Here is a 24,193-nt window from a genome sequence, read left to right on the forward strand (position 1 = left end):
ACTGTTGAATTCTACCCCCAACTTTACTTCAATCCTTGATATATTTGTCTGAAAATTTGTTAACCGCCTACATGATATCAAAACCCATAAAAACACAACTGATCAATCAAAGGCCCAAAATATTTTTAGTGACGTTAAATCTGGTTACATTAATCGTCCTTTAACAGGGCGGGTTATTTTATCCGAGCTACAGACAGCGTCGTTAAATAAACCACAAATAAAATAAATTAAATAGACTTTTGTGTTTGTTGTGTCACTGTTTCACTGATTGGGTGGATGATGTTTCCAGTTCTATTCCGACAAGGACAAGAGAGAGCTACATTTGTATATTTTTTATGGCTACTGCACACAGGAAGTTTTGCTACGTTAGGTTTCCACCCGTGTTTTATATAGCGTTGTGGGGATGTTATGGGTACTAATTGGGTAATACTGTGTGTGTGCTTTGAATAGCAGAGAAGGCTGCAGGTAGGATTTGCGACGCAGACTAGGCCCCTTGCAGTGGTTTCGCTCAACGATCCTGTCATTTCACCCAGACGGTTTCGGAAAGAGAAAAACAACCTTTTACAGAACGATCCTTTCACCAAAGGCGGATTTTCATCAATAAACCCACTTTTCACGGGCCGATGGTGATCAACATTATAGGCACACGACCCAGTTCTTGTATAATTAAATCTTAATTATTCTGTAAGTGTTTGTGACAATGGTTAATTCACAGGAATATTATGCTGGGCATTGTCCGTTGTGTGATTTGATATCCACGACGTTTCAGGAGTTTATTCTCGTCAAGTGATTGGTTGTCTTTATAATGACCCATTTTTTTAAACGATAAATAAAGTGCCGATTTATTGACAAAACAATTACCTGAAGACGGGAGTAGAATTTAATAGCGAAACGTCGAGTATTTAAAATATTACCTGAAACAGTATTCAATATAATGTTCCTATAAAACTTTGTCCTTCCGTACAACTAAGTCCGTAGAACACAGTCCTTCGTGAGAGACTAATAGTTGCTCAGCCATAAAAGAAATTCCCTACCTTTTATGGAACTCGAAGGTTCATTACCATCTTTACAAGAGCCCGCCATTGATTAATCCAACTGACAGCCTCCGACTATATTTCTATGAGATCTATTTTAATATTATCCTCCCATGTACGCCTAGTCATTCGAGTGGTCACTTCCCTACAGGACTTACGATCAAAATTTTATACACACAGCACATCTAAATCATGAGTGCTAGATGGCCCTTTAATGACATCTGGCGAAAGATTGCGATATATTTCCAGACATATGGTCGGAATGGGGGAAACAAAAAATGACCTTAAAATTTAAAATAATCAATTTAGAATTGAAAGTCGAGAAGGGGATGTAATTGGCTAGCAGTGTCACGTGTTAAACATCACAGCATGATCTCAGCATATGACTTCAGTTATCTCACGTGTCACTCATCGCCCTGATGATGGAGGCAGCAAGGATCTCCGAAACGTCGGTAAACCTCTACCAGACTACACGGCACAACAATCCAGAAGACAGCCATCTTTAGACTCACCGCCGTGAAAACCTCAAATTCTACATAGCTCATATGCATTCAAATATTTTCAAAACAAAACCATGATTATAGAACAAGATTTTGTTCAAATGTCTTATTTATTTAATTTCAGACGTTTCAGATGACGGACTGGAAGAGCCAATGGTCAGCTACAGTCCCTCTATCTAAAAATCCCTCATTTCGAGTCCATGCATTTCATTTCCAGGTGAATAGATGATCTTTTCATGTAGTACGCCTTCAGCCGTGCTGCTGCGGTCAGAGATAGAATATGTTTAACAATTTCATAAATATTTATCAACGCGTTGTATACCAAAGGGTGTGTTTAATGTGCATTAATATTCCGAATACAACAATATTAAATTTTAATGAGTTACATTATGCATCACCGCCGGTCATACAATGTTCCTGAAATATCTTCCTAACTGGGAAAGGCTTCTCGCGTGTATTTAACCGTTTCAGCCCTAAATCTAAGCAGACGTAGGAAACACATTCTTGCCACATAAAGTTACAAATAAAAATATAAAACATTACAAAACTCATGTATGTTAACTATCATCCTTGACCCTTTGAAGCGCGAAGTTTTAAATAACATTTAAAAATCCAGCCCGTACCTCAAAGAAGACAACTCATCTCCATGACAACGATCAACTAATTAACGTCTAAAGAAACAATTTCCGTTAATTTTAAAAATCACACAAAAGCCATAAAAACAAAATGAAGTGGAACTGAGTCTTAAAGCAGGTGGTTCATATAGTTGGATACCAGAATTCTGAAGGTCTGGAGAGAGTGTTTCTTACTGGATAGACGTGTCAATATAGTACAGCTCTCGTATACTTGTGTATTATCCACTTGTTACGCTGTATTTCAGATAGAAGAAAGACAGAGTAAAATGTAGCATTGCAAGGGCCTGGAATAAAGCTTGCTGAAAGACGACCATATCTGACAAAAAGCAGTTACGTTCGAACCTCGTTTAGCGACGGAAATCACTCCTAGGTCCAGTTACGTATACAAAAGGCAGTCCATCAATTGTTGAAACATATCAAGTCGCACGAAGCATATTGACGGGATGTGAGGTTCTCTTTAAAATATCGAACGGTTAAAATATCGATTGTCGTCTTCTAGGTAGTGACGCCGTGTAACTTTGTAGGTGATTACAAACGTTTTATAGATGGCATTGCCTCCATATTTGGGTTTAAAAATACCAATTCAGGCCCAGTTGCTGATACACACATCGAAATTGATAAAATTCAATCAGAAAAATGTATTTCTGATTATATGTGTTGTGCACTGTTCCTTTAATAAAAATACTAATAACGTACTGAACTATTATTCCATTATTTTATGCTTTTATGGTATCAGACATGTTGTTAACATAAACAAGACTTTGATAAAATTCAAGATAATAATCGAAACAGTAATTGTGTGCAGTACAAACATCTTGAAAACAATAGCAAACTGGTTTATAGCAAACAAAAACACTTCTGAAATGCTTTTAAAAATACAAGGAAATTTAACTGAATCCAGTCCATGCCAAATTTAATTACGAAATTTTCTAAGAGTTAAATTCACTTACAAAGTTAATTTTAAAAAAAAACTTGGCATTTGACTACTTTCTTCCGGAACCGAGTGTCCTAAAACCCAATCAAACGCGTTAGGTGTTGTGCTCAAGGTATTTTTAATTTGTTACACAAAAGATATCACTACCCCCACTCAATTTCCTCTCATTCCACGTGTAAATCAGCGAATTACACGTGATGTCATTGTCGGTTTGCCCGCATTAACGTGGTGCCACCAACACAGTTCGGTGGGAAATGAAACTAAAGATTACATGAAAACCTACACAACACCTAAGTCATTAACTACGTTTAATCCTGGATTGTGAAAATGCACAGTGCAGTGCTAAAGCTCTGAACGCAAACCCCCGAAAGGGAGTTACTGTTCAGTTGATAATAGTACGGAAATTTCAGAAAAATAATTCAAGCGGTTAGATCCTGGCTACGCATCAAAACTATTCTCCAAGACCCTGGGCACGAGGGTGTGCAATAAATATATCTGGCTCAGGACATCGTCTGGTGGCACGCTTTTGTGAACACGGTACTGAACATTAGGGTTCCACATATACGTCATGTTAAGTTAGTTATGACTTGTTTTAGAAATATTATAAGATATAATTGGATTTTCGTGCGAAGCATTTCTTGCAGTGGACCGAAATATACAAAGATTAAATTAAATTAAACAACTTTTAATATTAGCACCCCAACCCGCGTTAAAGTGACGCATAAAACGACAGCAAACAGAAACAGCTTCCTCATTATGCTTTCGCTTTATGCTTTTTATGCAAAGAACTAATGAATGCACAAATAAAATCTGGAAATGTTATGTAAACTTTGTTCTGTAGCACTGTACGCAAATTAAGAAGCAAACCAATAATCCTATTCCTGCTGGTTTAACTAATATAAATTATTGCTCTCCGTATATTTGTAACTGAATCCAGTTGAAGATTACACAGAACGTCCTGTACTTGTCCTGTACTACCTTTCTTATCCACCATGGAATTAACTTGGAAAAGGGCGGGGATTATCAAAACGGATCAGCGAACTAATACTTTGTTTTCATCATGAGTCCCACATCGAAAAGTATCCCGAACACTTCACGACTTTATGTTGGCCACTTACCTCGGAGGACATCACATTTAACCATTTGAAGCCAAAGCTCGTCTAAAGAAAATATTTAAAGGATTCAGTCCGTACCGCAAAGAAAGCACCACACCTCACCATTACAAAGATCAACTGGTTAACGCAGTTTAAGGAAATAATCGCTGTTTATAGTGAGAATCATAGTTCGTCTAAACAAAATTTAAGAATTCAGTTCGTACCGCGAAGAAAACACCACACTTCATCATTACGAGATCAACTCAGGGAATAGTCGCTGTTTATTATGAAAATCATACGAAACACATAAATACGAAATGAAGAGTTACTTATTGTTAAATCAGGTGGTAAGTACACTTCGCAATGGGCTCCAAATTTTTAATTTTAAAAACCTGTATAATCTGATGCATGCATTCTTTTATAATAAAAATATTTTTATCCTGCTTTACGATTATCGCTCGTTGTCGTAAAATCTTCAACTGTATTCAGAAAAGACTAGACTATGAAGTTTTGCGAGTAATGTTTTAAAGATATGTATGGAAATGAAGTCATTATTATCCCTCTGCTGCATCTGAAATGTAAAACAGCTACAGCTTTAAAATTTCTAGTCTCAAGGGTTGGAATTCTTAACGTTGTGACATCTTTATTTTCTCGAGAATTTGCAAGAGGAATCAACAGATTCGAGTGCTGCAGTAGGCGACCTTAAAATACAGAATCTGCTGTGTTTCTGCATCCGCTTACATCTGTTAACATCTCTTAAAGCACTGTCGAATGTTAGGAATGAAACGTGGAAGATTAAAAACACGTAATGTGGGGGATAAACAGTAGTGGAAATTCCACAGCCGTTGTGAACACGGTAAGAAACCTTTGGGTTCCATAAAAACAGGGAATTTCTTGACTAGATGATTATGGGTCCGCGGATCACTGGTTGGTAAACCCTGATTTGGTCGATGCATCTGTACAGAGATTTCACTACGTATCTATTCTCGCTTTTTAATTTTAAAAACTTTTTTCCCCAATAACGTTTTCTTCAATTTTTAAAACATTTTCACATTTCTTTCTTAATTGCTCTTTAACTTTTAAAACAAGACCTTCCTAATCGATTTTAACTATTTAAAACTTTTTTTGCGTATTTCCCCTTATATCATTCTGACTTTCTTTTTACAAAACCATTCTTCAGCGAAAAAAAACTGCATGTACTGTGATTCATTTTTTGTTTTGTGGTTACAGACTTACAAATTTATAACTGCCAAATTATCTATAAATATTTTAAACTTTAATCTACAAGGCACATATATTTGTTTCCTACATACATTATCAACAATACGTAAATTATCAGAAGAATCTAAGGTCACGAAATTTAGATTTATTTCTGTAAAGCCTCGTTCTAATTTTACCATAATTGTTTTATTATTTAAAATTAACTAATTAAACTTTCATAATTTAAGTTTAATAGTATTTTATTTCCACCGTATTTAAAACTGGTTTAGATAGCACGAAAATTAACATGAAATCCGTGTTAACTTCATGTTAATGTTCAATCAGATAATGAAAACTCCAACGGTATCAAAGCTTCAACAATAAGATTAAAATTGTCTCGTCATTATAAGGACACAGTTAAGATAATGTCTTCCTTATGCTATACATACTTATCTTCATTTTGGAAGACAGGCGTACACGCCACGATTATAGTTTCAAGAACAGCAGTAAGCCAGGTTTCAGCCCCCCCGACAAAGCGTAATACCTGCTTCTCCGTTGTCAGCAGACAAGGGCGATTCCCCATTTCAACTGTTTAGTCTGTTTAATTCTGCGGGTTTTAGAATCACGTAAATCCTCCGAAGTGACTCTTCACGTAACCCAACAGAGAGATTCAATATTACCAACCGTTTCTACAGCTAAAATACTTCATTAATTCGACGGAAACAGAAATTTACTTCGCGTCTTTAACAATTTCAAGTGTTTGCCATAGCAGATCAAAATAACAGGCCAATCAACATCATACGATTTCATCAATTGTTGCCCGGGCTACATTTATGTTTGTATTTTACATTGTTACTGTGAAAATAATTTTGTCGTTTAAATGTTATCGTATGTAGAAGGTTATAACAGTCGAACAATGTTTATATTGCGCACTAGACGTTAATCTTGAGCCATTGTTTTAATATGAAAAGTGCCTCATGAAGAATTGATTGCACGTGACTAACTAAAACATTTAGACTTGGAAAAAAGTTACAGTGGAACCACGGTTCCATAGAATTTGACGTAAATACGTCTCAGTATTTAAATTATATTTACGTCTCTGTAATGTAATGTAATGTTATCTTTAATGTCATCCATCTTGTTACGAAAGCGGATTGTTGACGGCAGTAATGTAACACAACAATGCCGAGTAAACTGATGACGTTTCCTAGGTAACATAACAATGCACGCAAGCTGACCATTGTTGTCGGTCCATATTTACACATTGTTGTCGATTTGTTGATACGGTTCTTACACATTTTTCTGTCAATTTATCGTTACACTTTTTCGTAAAACATTTTTGCGGAATGACCCTTCCATATAGACGTATTTACGTCAATAAATTAGTTTGAACGCTTCACACACAAATTAAACTATTTCTAATAACACTGTTTAATCACTAGCTGAGAATTATTCGTCTATTCGTCTATACATAGTTCTGACGCATATAAATGACACTCATATCTCTTTGAGAGCATAAAAATGGCATATGTCTTTACACAACACTGGAAAGCCCGTAAATTACTTCACGTTTTGCCCTCTACCCTCTCCCCAAAAAGAATAAACTAGCATTAATACTGTTATCATGCTCGACGAGAGGATAGTAATTTGAAGAGAACTTGGCTTAGTACAAGCTAGACCAGTCCCAGAATTCGGATTTATGTCACATGACGTGAGTACTTTACAGCCCTTCTCTCAGCTGTAAGTACGGTGTACAGCCCCTGGCTCTCGTGATATTATATGGGTAGTTCCGAAGCATAGACGCCATCAGCGGGGTCTCGAGAGACGGCAAGGCGACTGATATCGGCAAGAACTCAGCAGACAGGATCTGGATGCCAGGCACATTTACATTTACGTGGAATAAACCTGTCACAAACTCGAAGCTGGACTCCAGGGTATAAAAATGTTGATATTATTATCCTAACTAATACAGCAGTGTGTTCATGTACATATAAATTTAAATAAGTGGAACGAGGGTAACAAATCGATATTGCATTCACGAAGAAATTAAGAACAGATTGGCTTCGAGAGATATTTAATGCCATGCACTTCGGGAATATTCTGTCTTTTCGGTTAATATATTTTAAGCTCAAATATTGTAACATAAAATAATCAAATTTTACCTATTGCCTTGTATGGATGTAGAACTTGGTCTCTTACAAGTGAAAAACACAAATGAGGGCATCTGATAACAGCGTGGTCATTAGAATATTTTTACTCTAAGGTGGATAAATTGACAGGAGATTGTACAAAATCTGATAATGAGGAGCTTCATAATTTGTACTCTTTACGAGATAGTATTAAGATTATCATACCAAAGTGGATTGAATGTTTCAGGCATAAATCACGCGTGAGATAATCAAACAAAATTAAGTATTATTTAAATGAGTTTCGGAATGGATTTAGCTGCGTCATCTGGCAAACTGAATTATTTAGTTACCATAAAAATATAAATACAAAGGTTATATATTTGTCCAAACGTTTAGACTAGAACCAGGAAGTCGTTAAGAAACCCAGGAGCTAAGTAACCTGATATGAAATATTAGACACAAAAGCAAATTTGGGATATTAATATCTAAAGCTGACCACGTTGTCTCTTTAGTTCATATCCCGAATATTTTATAATTTTGCTGCCGTCTTTTGCTTTAAAGATGTTTGTGTATCTGTTATCACATTTTTGAGTTTATATAGATTCATTACAGAGATATTTTCGTCATAAAACGAATGCTTCAAAAACACATTTGCAGTAAACGAGTGCATAAACTTCGTAGTGAGGGCGATCTTTAACTGAAATCAGCAAACGCCTAGTAAATCCTGACAGTAATATCCAAAGATGGGGTACGCCTATCTGTGTCCTTCGGGGAATTCTGTTATAGACAACAAAGCAGATGCTGGTTAGAACTTGTTTTCGTTTGCATTGTGTTCAGTGAAAAGTGGAAAATACGCCTCAGGACTTCAGTTGAGTTCCGACATGTTTAATTCGTATACTTCACTGATTTCTGACGTCACAGATTTCACACCACTTAGTTGTGTAATTCTCAATTCAGCTAATTTGACTCAACTTCCAGCCAGCTCGCTCAATACAGCAACACAACAATGGACTTTCGTCACGTATTCAAATATACTTGTTACATTCACTTGAGAAAGAGTTGAAGTCTAGCCAATTCACCGAGAAGTTAAAGATAATTAAATTTTGCTTCATAGTGACGTGTCTGCATTACAACAATCAAATGATCAACGCTGTTTCAAGAAACAATCACTGTTTACACTGCGAATCATACAAAACTCATAAATACAAACTGCAGATTTGTTGATTGTTAACTCAGCAGGGTCAATGTGTTTTAAACAGTATTAACTATTTGGGAAGTAACACAGAATTTAACAAAATTATCTCTACACCTTGAGCAAGTCCTGTTTCATTGTCAGGTACTTATATTTCTGCTCTTACGTAATTTCTAACATTTAATGCTATTCACCTTCTAGCAAACACATAAATTATAGCTGTCTCCTCGTTAGGATGAAAACAGACTTGAAGCAAGGAAAACGCTTGTTTCCCGTGAAAACAAGTGAGTCTACTTTCATGAATTATAGTGAAACTTCGTATCTACTTATCTACGTTCTTACAAAATTCCCATCAGTCTCTGCTTTCTGTGTTATGTAAAGTTAACAAATTCATATTCTGCAGTTTATCTCTTCCGCTACCCACAACATTTAAGACATCTGTGCCAATTATTACAATTACATAACACCATCATAAAATCTGGATTGATGGTTCATTCTGAATTTTGGTTAATCCTTTAAAGTTCCGCGGTGAAAAAGACCCACATTTGCTGGTCGCAGGGCCGTAATGAAAAACAAAACCATTTTCCATAACTAAATTACCACAGTGGTTTGTATTTTTGTGATTAGGCCCAAGCAAGTCCAACTAGCCCCTGATCCATTAGCGGTAGAATAGTGGGCGTATGAAGCAGACCATTTCAAATCCTACAAACCCTGACATCTAGTGTCAAAATAAGGAAATGTACGTAGCGATACGTCACTCTCTCCCTCCCCCTCCTTTCCATCATTCACTTCGCGGCCTTGAGTTTCTTCGTCTTTATAAGCACGGATATTTACATTGTCTTACACAGTTTCAAATTGGGTAAAATATTCGGCTACCTTAGCCTAGTTTAGTTTGCACTAAGGACCTCTGAAACGTCAGTAATTTTGGCTACACGGCGAAACATCCCAGAAAACAGCCATCTTCAAGCCTGAAATCTCCACCAGTTTCGTAATTTTCGTTACGTTATGGCGGATATGTGACAAATTCTGAGATAATTTGGAACACAAGTCCATTATAGGAGTAAATATAGAAGTACGTATCACAAAGAAAATTTAAAAAATGTTACAACTTGAATTATAAATTAAAAATAGACAAAATAAAAAAAACAATTGCCTTACCTAATGGTGGTGTGTCGTTATCATTACGTCTTGGAGCCTCAAATTTACACTCTTTTTACAACTAGACACTGCAAGAGATTCCACCAAACTCACTTTTTTTATTATTCATTTCATAAAGTTTATAAGATGCTGATAGTCCAATGCACAAACTGTTTTCTTTAGGTGCATTTTCTACCACAACACCAACACTTGAATCAGTTAATGCTCGCGCCATACGCCATCTACATAAACAAGTTGTTACATGGCAAGTCAGAATGGTGTTTATCACTGATTTTAATACACTTAAATATAATATTATATATTGTATAAAATACAACTAGCAGCTCTTACCTAAATAAATTACACTTCAGCATCCGTGTGATTTGATCAAAAACGTGTGTACAAATATTATAGTTCCGTTTCGGACTTCAACGTGATTTCTTCAGTCTAGTGACGTATGATTACGTCAGATATACGAGTAAGATTTTATCGAATGTTTAATAAAACTTTAAAATCTTTTCGATTCAAGATTCAGCATTGTGATTGAAAACTACCGTTAATTATTTAAGAAAACCATTAATCTTCATACAATTCTGCGTGGAAGTAAGACTGTAAACAATGCAGACGGAAGTACGAGAAGCTTTTAGAGCCCCATACGCAACTTCCGTTTCTGGTTGTGTGTCGTCAGACACTCAGCACTGTCGCCAACGTGACAGACCGACCTGTTGCCAAGTAACTACAGCTGTGATATAAAGGTTCACTGAACCTAATAGGAAACTCAGTTCAGCGCCCAATTAGTAACTAAGTTAAGTAATCTCTTTGTAGAAAGAAAAATGGAGCACAATGGAGATCACAACTATGCAGATATATTTAAATCATCTTACTTATTTATTTACTTATATCCGTCCCTCTTTATCGGACGCTGCACAAATTTCAAGTCTTCGTTTTCCTTTGCGTCACTTTTCACACTCTTTACGAATTATATCCAGTGCAATGACACAGAAGCAGGTAATTGAACCTGATGATGGCCACATTGGTTCGAAACATGTTGTTCAAGTGAACAGAGTATGTGAAATGTTACGTACAGGAAAACCAAGAATCAATATAATACAACGGGTTGCTGAATTACAATTTTCACGTCCTTTGTCACAAGGTCAATAGCATAATTAGAAATTCCATAAATTGTTCTCTACTCAAAATAATATTGGGATGATCATCAAGTGAAGGAGTATGAGGTGGGTCGGACATGCAGCATGTATGGGGGATAAAAAAATTCATGAAAAAGTTTGGTCTAAAACCTAAAGCGCAGTAGCCATAAAAGCTCCAGATCACACAACTCTAATGTAAGAGACCATTCGGAAGACCTAGACGTAAATGGGAGGATGATATTAAAATAGATATTTGGATAATCAGTGGGCTGTGGACGGGATTCATGTGACTGGTGGCCGGCGGGCTGTTGTAATCACGATAATAAACCATGGTTTCATAAAATGCAATGAATTTTATTGTTTAGTTTACACATTAAATTACACTTTATGCAAAAGCGTTTCGATCTCAAAAGGTCATCATCAGTGGCAAACAAATTAATTCATACTAAATCATACACGTAAGTAAGCATATTGCTATGAGAAAAGAAACTTCCTTCATATAAATTAAACATAGACACATCATGCACATAAACTATATTGGCCTACGACCATGTCATTTGGAACAATGTTTATGGTGTGTTAAAACTGGCAGTGTTAATAGGAACTTTCGTCCAGGGTTGGCATCCCTGCATACCTACACACGCTAGTTTCTCGACAACGCGTGGGAACAGAAATACGTGACTCTCGTGACAGGTGCATTCAAATCTCGTCTACCGCGAGATCGGTCAGGAGAGGGAAGGGGGACACGTGGGAACGAAGGGAGAAAATGTAATTTGTGGCTCGTGCGAGAATTTAAGCAAAACGTCAGCGCAACATTTGCTGGAATTATTATTGTCCTTGGTCATATCATCACTACGTCTTATGCTATGGCAGATACCTATGAGCTTATTGCCTACAGTTTATTTCAGATCCACTTTAATATTATCGACCCATCTATGTCTTTTTTTTTCAAATGTTCTTTCTCCTTCTGCGACTCACATTTTGTACGCATTTCTTGGTTGAAATGCATGAAACAAATCTCATTAAACCCATTATCAATTATTTAATTATCCTAATAGTATTTGGTGACGTGTACAAATTAGTAAACTCTGCATTGTATAATGTTGTCCGTCCTTATAGTCCTTCTCGTCTCTTTTAATTCCCATATATTCTCCTCCGCATGTTTTCCTCACTCTCTGTCTATTTATTCTCTAGATACTTGTGGCAAGTGTTTGATCTAGTATAAGGATACACATATTCGGTCCTATTTCGATATTTTTTTGTAGTCTAGTCATGTGAATCTAAGAAGTGCTTTTAAATAATTCTTATCGTTCATCAACTTCTTTGTCTGTTATTCCATTTGGTTTAAATTACAGTGTACCAAAGGCCCTGCTACTTAAATATTATAAATTTTATGTATTCGTGTATTTTTTATTATTCTAGCCAAATGAGTAACGTTAGTACACTGGCAACAGATAAGGAAAGTAGAAACAAACACTGCTTTCACTTAACGAAGATAACCACAAAGAATGACAAATAATCGGGAATTAATAACTGCTGTCGGAGGCTGGATGTTTCTAAGCAAACCTATTTTTCATTGAGCCACGCGGTACGTAATATATTGCGGATTACAGCAATGTCATCTTCTCCGTCCCTTATTAAAAATGTTGGCTCGCTGCTCGTTTTGCGCTGAATCAAGAGACTGAAGGATAAAGGAGAGGAAGCAAAGAGAAAGAGACGAAGAAATCTCAACGTAAATGTTGATAGTGCAGCGGATTTATACACTACGTCTTATTAAAACCTTGTAGTAGCAGACATTCTGCATGTTCATGCGCGCGCACATGCCAAGTGCGATAAAAAAATATCGGGTCATAAAATTTTACAAAATAATTTAAGCAATGTTTTCGGTAACAAACGTTAATAAATGACATGAAAGCTACAATTCTCCGTGTAACAGTCGGTGAACGGATTAAACGTTGTATGATTAATCTTTTGATTGATTTTGAATTCCCCTCAACTATCACGGTTAAACGTGACTATCCACTATTGTAATAATCAATTTACAAATAAAATAGTACAGAAATAAAAATAAACCAATCTTACTTTTGATAATGAAAAATTCCTTCGTGTCAGAAGTAAGCTCAGAATTGTACAAAATTGATTTTTGCTGGTTTCTTGGCTTAATTAACGACGTTTCTTTATAACTGCATAAAATATATAGTGTCTTATCAGAGGATAAATTTTAATGAAGAGTTGGTAATTCTGTGGGTGGGAGCAGCCATGTCTTATTTTACGATACTATTAAAACATTTTTCTAGAGAGAGAAATCGAAGCAAAGAAGAAAATGGCCTAAAGACAACAGATTTCCAGACCCAGAGTATAAATTGGTACCTCTAGAGTACAAATTACTGCTTACTACATCTGGAAACATTTTGTTTGTACTTCCAAGACTAGGAGATCTGGAATTTGGAATTATCGAGGTTTCCTCCGTGTTACATAAAACCACATTTCCATTTCTCTGCCGACAAGAAATCTGTGCTTGTGTCAGAGATAATATGGCGCACGCATAATTGAATCTTTGCACTAAAGACAGTTCAATATCACGAGGACACTGGAAGCATTCGAATTTGCTGTTTCCGACGAGGGCCTTTGGAACATAACATCGCTGGCTGAAGTCTTTAAATCGCGAGTCTTGATTTTTATGGTAAAAACCGTACATTTACACTGATGATGGCAAAAAATAGGGGTGCAGGTTTTAAAAATATGTGTTTACATTACTTAAAGCTTAATAAAAATGTATACTTTACCCTTATTATATCCCTTCTTATCACTTCAGCACAATTTACGAAAATTACGATATTATATTTCACATAATAACACTATTTCATATTTAACAACTTGATGATTTCTACTCGTCTATGGAAATAAGTAAACAGAACCTACAAAATGCAACGAATTTAGATAAATATTAAGATATGTAAAAATACTATGTGTTGTACTGAAAATAGCTGTCTGGGGAAGGGAGTCGTGTTACTTGGTCCTCTCACAGTTTGTATCGATTACATTCTTATTGCTCTGAGCTTCAGCTTAAGTCAATTTTGGAAACGTAAACATAGCGTAATAATTCTAACTCATTTCCTTAGAATATGAACTACGACCAAGGTTGTGAATTACGTGAACACTTCCGTCTGACCTATACACATAATAAGAATTTCTGCAGGGGCGGAGCGTTTGTGTTAACTGAGTTAGCCCGGTTAAAACTTCGAGAAGCATAAAAAATAAGTTTTACTTACGTGGTTCAGTGGTACTCCACATACACTGAAAAGTCGAAAAACTGATCAGATAAATTTAATGGTTAGCCAGCTCCAGCCAGACAGGCGTTGCTATCCGGTGTCTGTGTTCCAGTGCGCTTGGTAGGCTTACCATTGAACGACGAATTATTTCTATTTTCCTTTTTTTTCCAAATTTTTAACCGGGTTAAAATGCCCATGAATTTCTACTCTAAATTTCTCAACTAATTCTTCAACTGGTACGTGTAGGTATTTATAAATTAATTTCCACTGTATTACACAACAAGAAATTGTGTGGGGAAGTGGAGTTAAAGCATTATTAAACACTACACTAGACAGAGGAAAGTGATTTCCTTCAACTTGGGCCTCTCTTGTGGTATGTATTTGAAAACTACGAAATATGAAAATGTTATAATATTTGACCCGGAACATTTTGATCACACCTTCCATCATCGTGCAGCAGAGACGGAAGGGGGAAATATCACGGCGATGAAAATTTCTTATGGAGAATAATAGCCAGGGTTATTCCATAGTCTTCTTTATTTTCGCATGAGAAATGTTAGACGTCAGATTTTGACATGTGGGCATTGTTTGTGTGTGTGTGGATATCAGTACGCAGAACACACTGAGGGTAGATTATTGAAACTTCCATCACGCTGCTAGATGTGAAAACCTCATTACAGACAGGATCATCTTTCCACGGAGAATTAACCGTCTGAGAAATTCTAAGACGGAAAAGTGTTGTGAAATATCTAGCACGAAGCAACGGGAGCTTACGGAGTTAAAACTGAACCTGTAAAGGCTGTCACGTATTTTGGAATTCGGGACAAATTACGAAGCACAGAATATTACCGAAAATATCCTATAACATGTACTACTTGTAAAACTAAGAAACGAGAATGACACTACAGAGTGCCCCACAAGTCCGAAATTACAAGCAATGAACATAATGTAGAATCTAATCAATCTGAAAACAACACGCAGTATTGTAATTATGACACAGAATTTGGTTTCAAGACTTTTTCTGTTCTACATCATTCGTAGTGAAAAGTGGGCATGGAATGCTTGTCAGTAACCAAATTTTAATTTTTAAAGTCTCAGGTATCAATAATTAAAAATATATTCACAAATGCGTTCTATAAAACGTTACTTATCTGCTGGAAAACAAAGGAGACGCTCCAAAACAAATCAGAGATTATTCCTCGCTAGACGTAATGTTATTAACCGCCCAGGAACATTTGCGAAAAGACAAAAAAGTGTGATTAGCGATGTTAGTAATTCTCTCGTGCATGGAAACTGATGTAGAAGGAGATTGATGCCGGTTCATGTGGTCAGCTGGAAGTTCTGTCTCTGGAACGAGCACGCGATGATTAACGATGAATGAAAACTGGACGAGGAGGTTGGGAGGGGCAAACACAGGTCGACAGTATATATAACTTAGTTCCAAGTTACAGACACAGGGCTCCCGGACCCATCGTTACACGGTGCTCGAAATTTTAACGTCCTTTGCAACCGCAGGAGAAGTGACTAGTCAAAATAGAGAATCAGTTTTCTGTAAATCTGAATTTACGCTTGAACACGATCCAGAATCACCCTTGTTTCCCTAAGGGACTGGCTAAGTAGCACATTATCAAATCTAGATCTTAAGTTTCCCTAACTTTACCTCTGATCCGTCACTTACCTTGTCTTGGTGTAAATGTAGCTAAGTTAATGAGATATTTCTATTTAAAAACAAGCTATAAGCGATAAAATTAGGAACTAATATGTTGGGCAATATCTTAATTTAGAAACACTAAAAGAATCATTTATATTACTTAGTAATTTAGTTGACATATTCGATTAGTTCAGTTAGTGTACTTAGTTAATTATGCTTGAAATTTAATGATAAAAGTTTCGAAGTACGACTACGCACAGAGACAAATAAAATAATATTTTAATAACCGCTGTTGTGATCAAAGTACTTTACCAAATAAAAAGCAGTAACGTACAGCTGAATGCCATACGTGGTGAAATTGTTTGAAACTCCAGTTTTGCTTAGTATGGACGGACGGACGGACATACAGACGAAGAGCAAATACAATCAGGCAAGCGAAGCACAGCGATGCGAAATTAAATTGTATCCACTCTACCCTACAGCGTTTAAATTATAATCTCTCCGCATGCAGTCTAATGCTTATTTGCGGGGGTGTTTACCCCACACTACCCTACGGAGAGACAGACTTTAATATCACTTATAAAGAAGATTATACAAATCATGCTGTGATTTTGACATAGACTCAGAATCCTAGATTTTCGTGATAAAGCTGATGATCATACCAGAGGTGTGTTTGGTACAGACGGAGGTGCGTTTTTCTATAATTTCTATCGGAACTTTAATTTTCGAAACTCTGTAGAAGGCTATATTCAGGTTTGCGACATCTGAATGGTGTAGTATTTCTCAGACGTATTTCCGCCGGACAGCTTAAAAATTTTCCACCACTGACAAGGAGAGATTCATAAAAATTATTGTATAATTCGAATCTGTATTGGCATTAAGTGTTTTTACTAATATAAGACATTAATCCAGTTTGAAGTACATATTCCTTGCTACTCTGAGTACATAGGTGAAGTTAATTTGTTTCATATAGTAATACACTGTTGTGCAATGTCAAAAAATACAGTAATAAGGCGGGAAAATACTAATATTTCAAGATGAAGCGAAAATTTAAACTGTTCCTGGTAGCGAAACTTATAAAATCTTTAAGATTTTTAATGCGATAAGTAATGCAGGATTAATAGTAACGCCCTGTAGTCTTCTAGGTGTCACAACCTTTAAAATTTACCACCATGTAAACCTCATATCTCAATCTCGACCTGGATAACGGCTATCCTTACACGTTTTTTGGTTTTTCCTTAACTCCTCGAAGCAAATGCCAAGACATTATCTGAAATTAGGCCACGACCAAGGGATAAGAATCGACTGTTGGTCCCTGGCGACCGTAATAATGTTGCTTCTTGCCGCCTTCCTTCTAAATCACGCCCGCTTCCTTCCACATCCTTTCCAATTCATTATTCACTAATAATTCCGAACTATAAACCAGAAACAAGTAACTGCATTTGTATTATAATTACAGTACTAAACAACATCTAACCTATTGTAGGGGTGGACAGCAGGTGACTTGACACTGATAGGCTGTGGTTTACTACCCCTGGAGGGTTGTGACTGCTCTCTGGACGCTCATGATGTTAGCCATTGACGCTGGAACTGAGCCACGTCCCCAGATGCATATAACATTAACGTACAAGCACTGTTTTACTCTGTCAGCAGTCTTAACATGGAGACTGCTCCGGGCCAGTGGCGTGTCGCCATCTTCACGAAGGACTTCGTCTCGTAAGCAGTTCAAACTTTTGTACTTGAATGAATTGGTCTGTGGTTCGTATTCATTTTATTCGCAGCAAATAAGAAATCATCTAGAAGTAAAGTCGAAGAATAAAACGTATGTGTTTAAGTCATTAAGATGGTCAAAACTAAAGACAGTACCAAGATAACTCGAAATAACAAGACAGAGTTTGAAAATGATGGGTCAGGAAGTCTGGCCCTAGTTATACCCTGAAGATTAAGAAACTAATGTATAATTTTTCAAATATTTTCTTCCACCGAAACGCAGTTAAAAATGGGAACAACTTAATGATGCTTAAATTAATGCTTAAGCCATTACATGTCAGATAGAGTAAGACATGTTTCTTGTCCTGCATTTAATTCACAACCGTACAAATATCAGTTCTGGAATTTATTGTTTATTTCTTATTCATTACATAAAAACTCCCTCCATATTTTGCGGATTTAGTCATAATATTTCAGTAAAATTGTCGTCCCCTTTCTGATACACCGTACTTTTTGACATCTTATCTCCACGTGCTTCTTGCGTGGAATGTTATTCGCTTGAAGCCGAAGCTCGTATAAATAATATTTATAAATCCAGTCCGTACCACGAAGAAAACACAACACTTTATCATTACAAAGATCTACTTAATGCCGTTTAAGGAAATAATCGCTGTTTATAGTGAGAATCATATTTCGTCTGAATAATATTTAATAATTCAGTCCGTACCGCGAAGAAAACACAGCTCTTCACCATTAAAAAGATCAACTGGTTAAAGCTGTTTAAGGAAATAATCACTGTTTACACTGAGAATCAGATAAACACAATAATAAAACAGGTGGTACGTGTACTTACCACTGGGTTTCAAAGGGTTCAAACAGAATGTCACAGCAGCGAAAAGATGAAAAAGGCTTCCTCGTTCTGTTTTCGTGAGCTGTTTAGGTAAAAATTTCGAGAATGATATTTCTATAAGGCTTTTTCCTTATAACGGACAGAGTGAATCGTAGCGAAAGTGTATTTTTCCAGATCAAGAAGCGGAGAGAGGCCTCAGAAGCAGACAGAATCTTTCAATTCACTTTCATGCGCCTTCATTCGCTTCAACGCAGAAGATAAATAAGAAAAAGCCATTTGTGCCGACAGCAGGATAACAATTTTCTGCCGACATGGTTTTCTTTGTCTCATATGCCGTTCATAGTTTCCACAACTGGGCCCATGCATCAAAGTCTGCTGTAGCTTCCGGAAGGCAAAGCTTCCAAGCACCGGAACTCCGGCTCCGTGGAGGTTGATGGGTGAAATTGACTTGACCCAACCAACCCTTCGCTCAACTTTCAACCGCCCCTGGGTTACAGACTACAAACACAAATTAGATCCCATACATCGACGTGCAAGCTGAAATCTCCTCGACGTACGCGACAGGCGAGTGACGTCATTATCATCTGAGTGCTTCGTCAAACATTCCCTGGCCATACAACGTACCTGACTTGTATTGAGACGTGCCCGGTTCAATTTCAGATCTGTTACAGAATTATTTATCGTGGTTTTCCTCAGCAGAAAGCAAGTACAGTCCCTGTAAAGAGACAAGAGCCATCGTCTTCTACATTATTATATTCTTACAGTTCATCATCATCTTATCATCTGCTGCCGTCTCAAAACATATTTCTTTTTGAAAATTTTAATAGTTTTTACTACCAAGCTAGTTCGTTGAGAGTTTTACTTGGGGTTACTTGTTGCAGATAAATTGTGTCCTTATTTTGAAGGCAGTGAAACTTATGACAGATAGTAGATACTTTAACGGTTGTGAAATGTCAGTGTAAGACAGCGAAAATAGCGTAATTATAGGCCCGCAGGCTTACGTAATGATACTTCTGTCATTTAATTTGAAATGTATAAACAAGGTGTATCTATGTAAATGAAAATGACTTATAATAAAATATGTATCACATAAAAGGGTGTCTATTCTTTTTTGTTTGTTTGTGGTTTACTTAGCAAAATTGTCAGTAGGTCAGACAAAATATCATCTACAAGATGACTAGTAAATAATGAACAAGAAATAATGAGGAAGGAGACAGTTATACATGTTACGTGTTGACACGTGACGCTCGTTGGGGACACAAGAAATTAGTACCAAAATTATGTGAAGAAATCTCACTGCAACATAGAACGAAATAATGCGAGGAGAAGATTGGACGGTGAATTCTTAATGCGTATTCTCTCTTTCTTGAAAGTTTAAGGTATTTTTATGTTCTGTATTTTTTGCCCTAGTAAATTTATCTGATTTTCTTTTATTACCCACTAAATCAACATTACAGAAAACGGGCGTACTTTGTACTGATATGGCTAAAGGATAAGAGTGTAAGAAAGTCTATAAATAATGCATCAGCATTTAAGTTGTAATAAACACTTTAATGGTTCTTCACAGTGCATCTCTTACGTTATCGATTTAGCATTAAAGAGTGCTGTGAGGCAGTTAAAATACAGACGAAAACTTGGTACATTTTTAACATCATATCATCAATTAAGTTTTAAATGTATTCGATTCAGCACAAATATAAACCTCTTAAATAGCTGATGACGCAATAATTTCTGCTGGAAAATGTTATATTACACAACAGGGTTGACCAAAATTCTCTATCCAGAGCTACACGTTGCCATAAGCGAACGTGCTTTCTTGTGCTTCTGATTTGGTCTTTTTTTCGAGGGAAATAATTTTCTGGATTGTATCATCATATTGTTCCCTGAGGATAGAGGCAGCAATGACATCTATAACGTTAGCAATTATCTACCAGATCGCACGGCGCTACAACCTAGAAGACATCCATCTTCAAACAAACGTAGAATTTTAATTAACACTTTAAAGCCGTATTTTGTCTAAACAATCTTACATACAAAGTTTAAATTGTTGGTTCTATGTTTGTTCATTTACATTTTAAAAAAGTGGTCAAATAGATTTTCGTCAAATTTCGCGTGATTGTTTATTCAGAACAGGGAGAGATTATAGTTGGGGTAGAATTCAGAAAAAGTATTCTGAGTTCCATTCCAGTTGATGAAGTTTCTTGTACATCGGAAACTTAAACACGATAAGCGAATGACGCCAACAAATTCTTTGTTTCGAAGAGGAAATTATACTTGTTACATGTGGACAGACAGGTAGGTGAAGTTAAAGAGTTACAATTCTGCGTACAACGGGTGTTGAAAACAAACGATAGCGCACAATTTCTGCACCTTATTTCTTCAATACGCAAAACGCTCGAAATGTTCCCACGTTCTTCTCAACTTAGAGATAATGTTATTTTCCGCTTCTCCGCTTTGCCTCATTCTTTATTCATACCACTACACCGCCGAAGAAGAAAAACCATGTAATTCACACCACATTAGAAATCTTACATATTAACCTTTTGAAGCCGAAGCTCGTCTAAATTAGATTTAAGAATTCAGTCCGTACCGCAAAGAAAACACCGCACTTCACCATTACAAAGATCAACTGGTTTATGCTCCCGATAAATAAAGCTCGTCTAAATAACATTTAAGAATTCAGTCCGTACCGCAAAGAAAACACCGCACTTCACCGTTACAGAGATCAACTAAACGACCAGTCCCGTAAAATTTTAGGTCTTTTTAAGAAACAGACGATGGGTAAAGTCCAAACGGAAGAAAGTAGAAACGTCTTGTTAGACACTTCTCTATTCAGTGTCGTTTAGTGAGAATGGCTCCAGGGCAATAACAATTCTGAATGTTCCCTCTAAGGCTTTCGTTTCAAAGGCCGTCGTCGTATTTCAGACGAAGCCGAAGCGATAATATTTATGCGGTCTGAAGCACACACAGTATATTTGCTTTGCGAAGCATTTAACTCCTGCGTATCGAAGCTCTCAATGATTTCTCACTTCCCATCTTCCTATGCCCAGTTCTATGTATATTTTCCTCTCAGAAATTCACGCTCAATGTGTATATATGTATAGGATAACCAAGCCACAATTTTTTCTACCAATTCAAGGATTTTTCCTTTCAGAATAGCCAGTGCCTCAGAGAGACTGAATGAAAGTAGGTAAAAACCTTCTGCATTTTCCAGATATACTGAAAAAAATCTTAACATTCTATCACACTACGCCACAAAACAAAATCAGTAGTGATATTTTAGGTTTTTAGGCTACTATCTGGGACGTGCAGTATCCTAGAAACTGTTCGACGTTTCGAAGATGCTTTCGTCTCCATCTACAGAGTGGCCGCTATGTTCTTTTCCGTTCTGTTCTACGAGACTACACGTTGCAACATACCTGAAGGCAGGCATGTTTAGAAGATATTGTTTTGATGTGGCTCTTACATGAACATGAAGCTCATTAAACAGAAAGGCCGGCAGATATTACAGTTTCAAAACTATTATTTAACGACGCAGATTAATTTTCTTGTGTTGTGTACAGCGGTTCTAGTAATGTCGTGTAATTATATATGATAAAAAGGTGGTGTAACCAGAGAACACGCTTTATTAATGTTGTCGGTATTTGGTAGCGACTGTCCAGTTTAATTAAGGACGTGAAATCAAGAACTAGGGCACGTCGTACACACGAACACTTGTGAAGGAAGAATACAGATCGGAAAAAACATAAATTAAACCGGAATTTGAAAGTAAAAACGGTTTGAACCATCTCTCCAATAACTGGTTTTAGTTAAGAAAATTATTGAATGACATGCGAACCTCCAGCCACAGTAAGAATAAACTTGTCTATTTTTTTAATAAATTACCACAGCGCTTCAATAAATTGTCTTAATTTATGACTCAGTGGCTTACGAGTCGATGTTGTAAAGTAAACTTGGGTCTGGTCTGGAAAAGGTTGGGAATTTCTGTCACGTGACATCAAACATAGTGGAAATGCGACCACCAACGGATTGGTTATTACATAAGTGGTCATGGTCCACTTTAAACTATTTCCAAGCATTTGTCTGAAGAGATTATAGGCATACCTCGGAGATGTTGCGGGTTTGGTTCCAGACCACCGCAATAAAGCGAGTCACACGAATGTTTTGGTTTCCCAGTGCATATAAAAGTTATGTTTACACTATACTGCAGTCTATTAAGTGTGCAATAGCATTATGTCTAAAAAACAATGCGAGAATTACCAAAATGTGACACAGAGACACGAAGTGAGCACATGCTGTTGGAAAAATGACGCCGATAGACTTGCTCGACGCAGGGTTGCCACAAACCTTCAATTTGTAAAAAAAAAATTGCAATATCTGCGAAGCGAAATAAAACGAGGTATGCCTGTATAAGAAAACCACGATAATTCTCTATCATGTTAGCCTGCAACACAGTGTAGATATGAATCAGATACCTGCGTAATACGAAAGCATGGCGTCACTTTCCACGTGCCTGCAGGCCACATACGCGGGGCGTTGTGTTTCGATGCTTAAATTTGTGTGCGCACTACGTTGGCCTCCCACACACACACACACAGCAGCACAGAGTACGGTTAAGTTACATGAAACCTCACAAACCACATTCTGTCTAAAACATGCAAGGCAAAACGTTTTCCCGAAAAGCTGGCCGGCCCCCCAAAGTCCACACGACGTTCAAAACCTACAACATCAACGCCGACGAGGGAGATATCAGGTTCTCACTGTGGCGAGTAAGAAAATTACAGCCTCCTGTAACATGGCGTCATGTAGTCTCTCGACGTTTCAGATGTGTTTAATGACACTATGACCACGGTTTGCAGTTTGTCATGATTCCGAGAAAAATATGGGTTCTGTGGGGATAAGGCATTTAACAAATGTTTTGGCGGAAAACATGGAGTTTCAGCTTCTACGTGGACCCTGTCTGAAATATCTGACGCATTTAGGTGCCCAAATTTTTCATATCAAGCATAGAGGTTGAATAGTTGGATCGTATTCAGGAGGTTCCACTTTAATTCTCTGCCCGGACAGCGGATATCCTGACTGATGTCTTTCGTGGTTTGCCTTAGTTCCTCCGGGGAAATACGAGGTGCGATCAAAAGGTTTCAAGACTGCGCGTATAAAAACCCGTACACTTATCTCAGGTATTAAATTCATCCATCACCCTCGAAGTAGTTCCCCTGGGAGTGAACACAACGATCCCAGCGCCGCTGCCAAGCCTGGAAGCATCCCTGGAAATCTTTCTTTGTCAGCCTGTCAAGCACCATCTGCGATTCTGCCTGAATCTCTTCTATCGTCTCAAATCTCCTTCCCTTTAGCTGAATTTTTATCTTTGGGAAGAGGAAGAAGTCACACGGAGCTTAGAAAGGAAGTTGGGGTCGGTTCTTGCAAGATCTTTGAGCTCCTGACAAACGAGAAGTCGATTCTGCTTCTGGTCCTCAGACAGGATGCGTCGCATGTGGAGTTCTTCCTTTAGAATCAGCTGACAGGTCCCATAGCCTATCCCAACAATGTCGCACAAGTCGTTGATGGTACGACGTCGATCTTCGTGAATGGCCTGCCGAATCTTCGTAACATTTTCGGGCGTTGTGCTCGAAGATGGTCGTTCAGAACGCTCGTCATCATCGACAGAGGTTCGGCCATTTTTAAAACGTGAATGCCACACAAAAGT

The 24,193-nt window shown here is 37.1% G+C and overlaps 1 protein-coding gene and 1 long non-coding RNA gene across 8 annotated transcripts in view; one reads left to right on the forward strand and one right to left on the reverse strand.

Annotated features, from left to right (window-relative positions):
• Nucleotides 1-24,193, reverse strand: part of Dscam2 (Down syndrome cell adhesion molecule 2) — a 187,999-nt gene that overhangs the window by 131,893 nt on the left and 31,913 nt on the right. Inside the window, exon 1 of one of the 7 annotated variants that reach the window (XM_087342477.1) lies at nt 9,877-10,075. The exons of the other annotated variants lie outside the window; for them this stretch is intronic. The gene's annotated coding sequence lies outside the window, so the exon portion shown is untranslated. Of the gene's footprint in view, nt 1-9,876; nt 10,076-24,193 lie in introns of those variants that run through there. 7 annotated transcript variants of the gene reach the window in all.
• LOC110836239 (uncharacterized) lies at nt 7,161-19,548 on the forward strand. Its single transcript, XR_002545221.2, has 3 exons — nt 7,161-7,331; nt 17,413-17,642; nt 18,661-19,548. It is a non-coding gene; the product is annotated as an uncharacterized LOC110836239 (long non-coding RNA).

The sequence above is a fragment of the Zootermopsis nevadensis genome, unplaced genomic scaffold, assembly GCF_977971745.1.
Source record: "Zootermopsis nevadensis isolate Lab colony 2312 unplaced genomic scaffold, Znev_1.0 Znev_ptg000003l, whole genome shotgun sequence".
Taxonomy (NCBI): Eukaryota; Metazoa; Arthropoda; class Insecta; order Blattodea; family Termopsidae; genus Zootermopsis; species Zootermopsis nevadensis.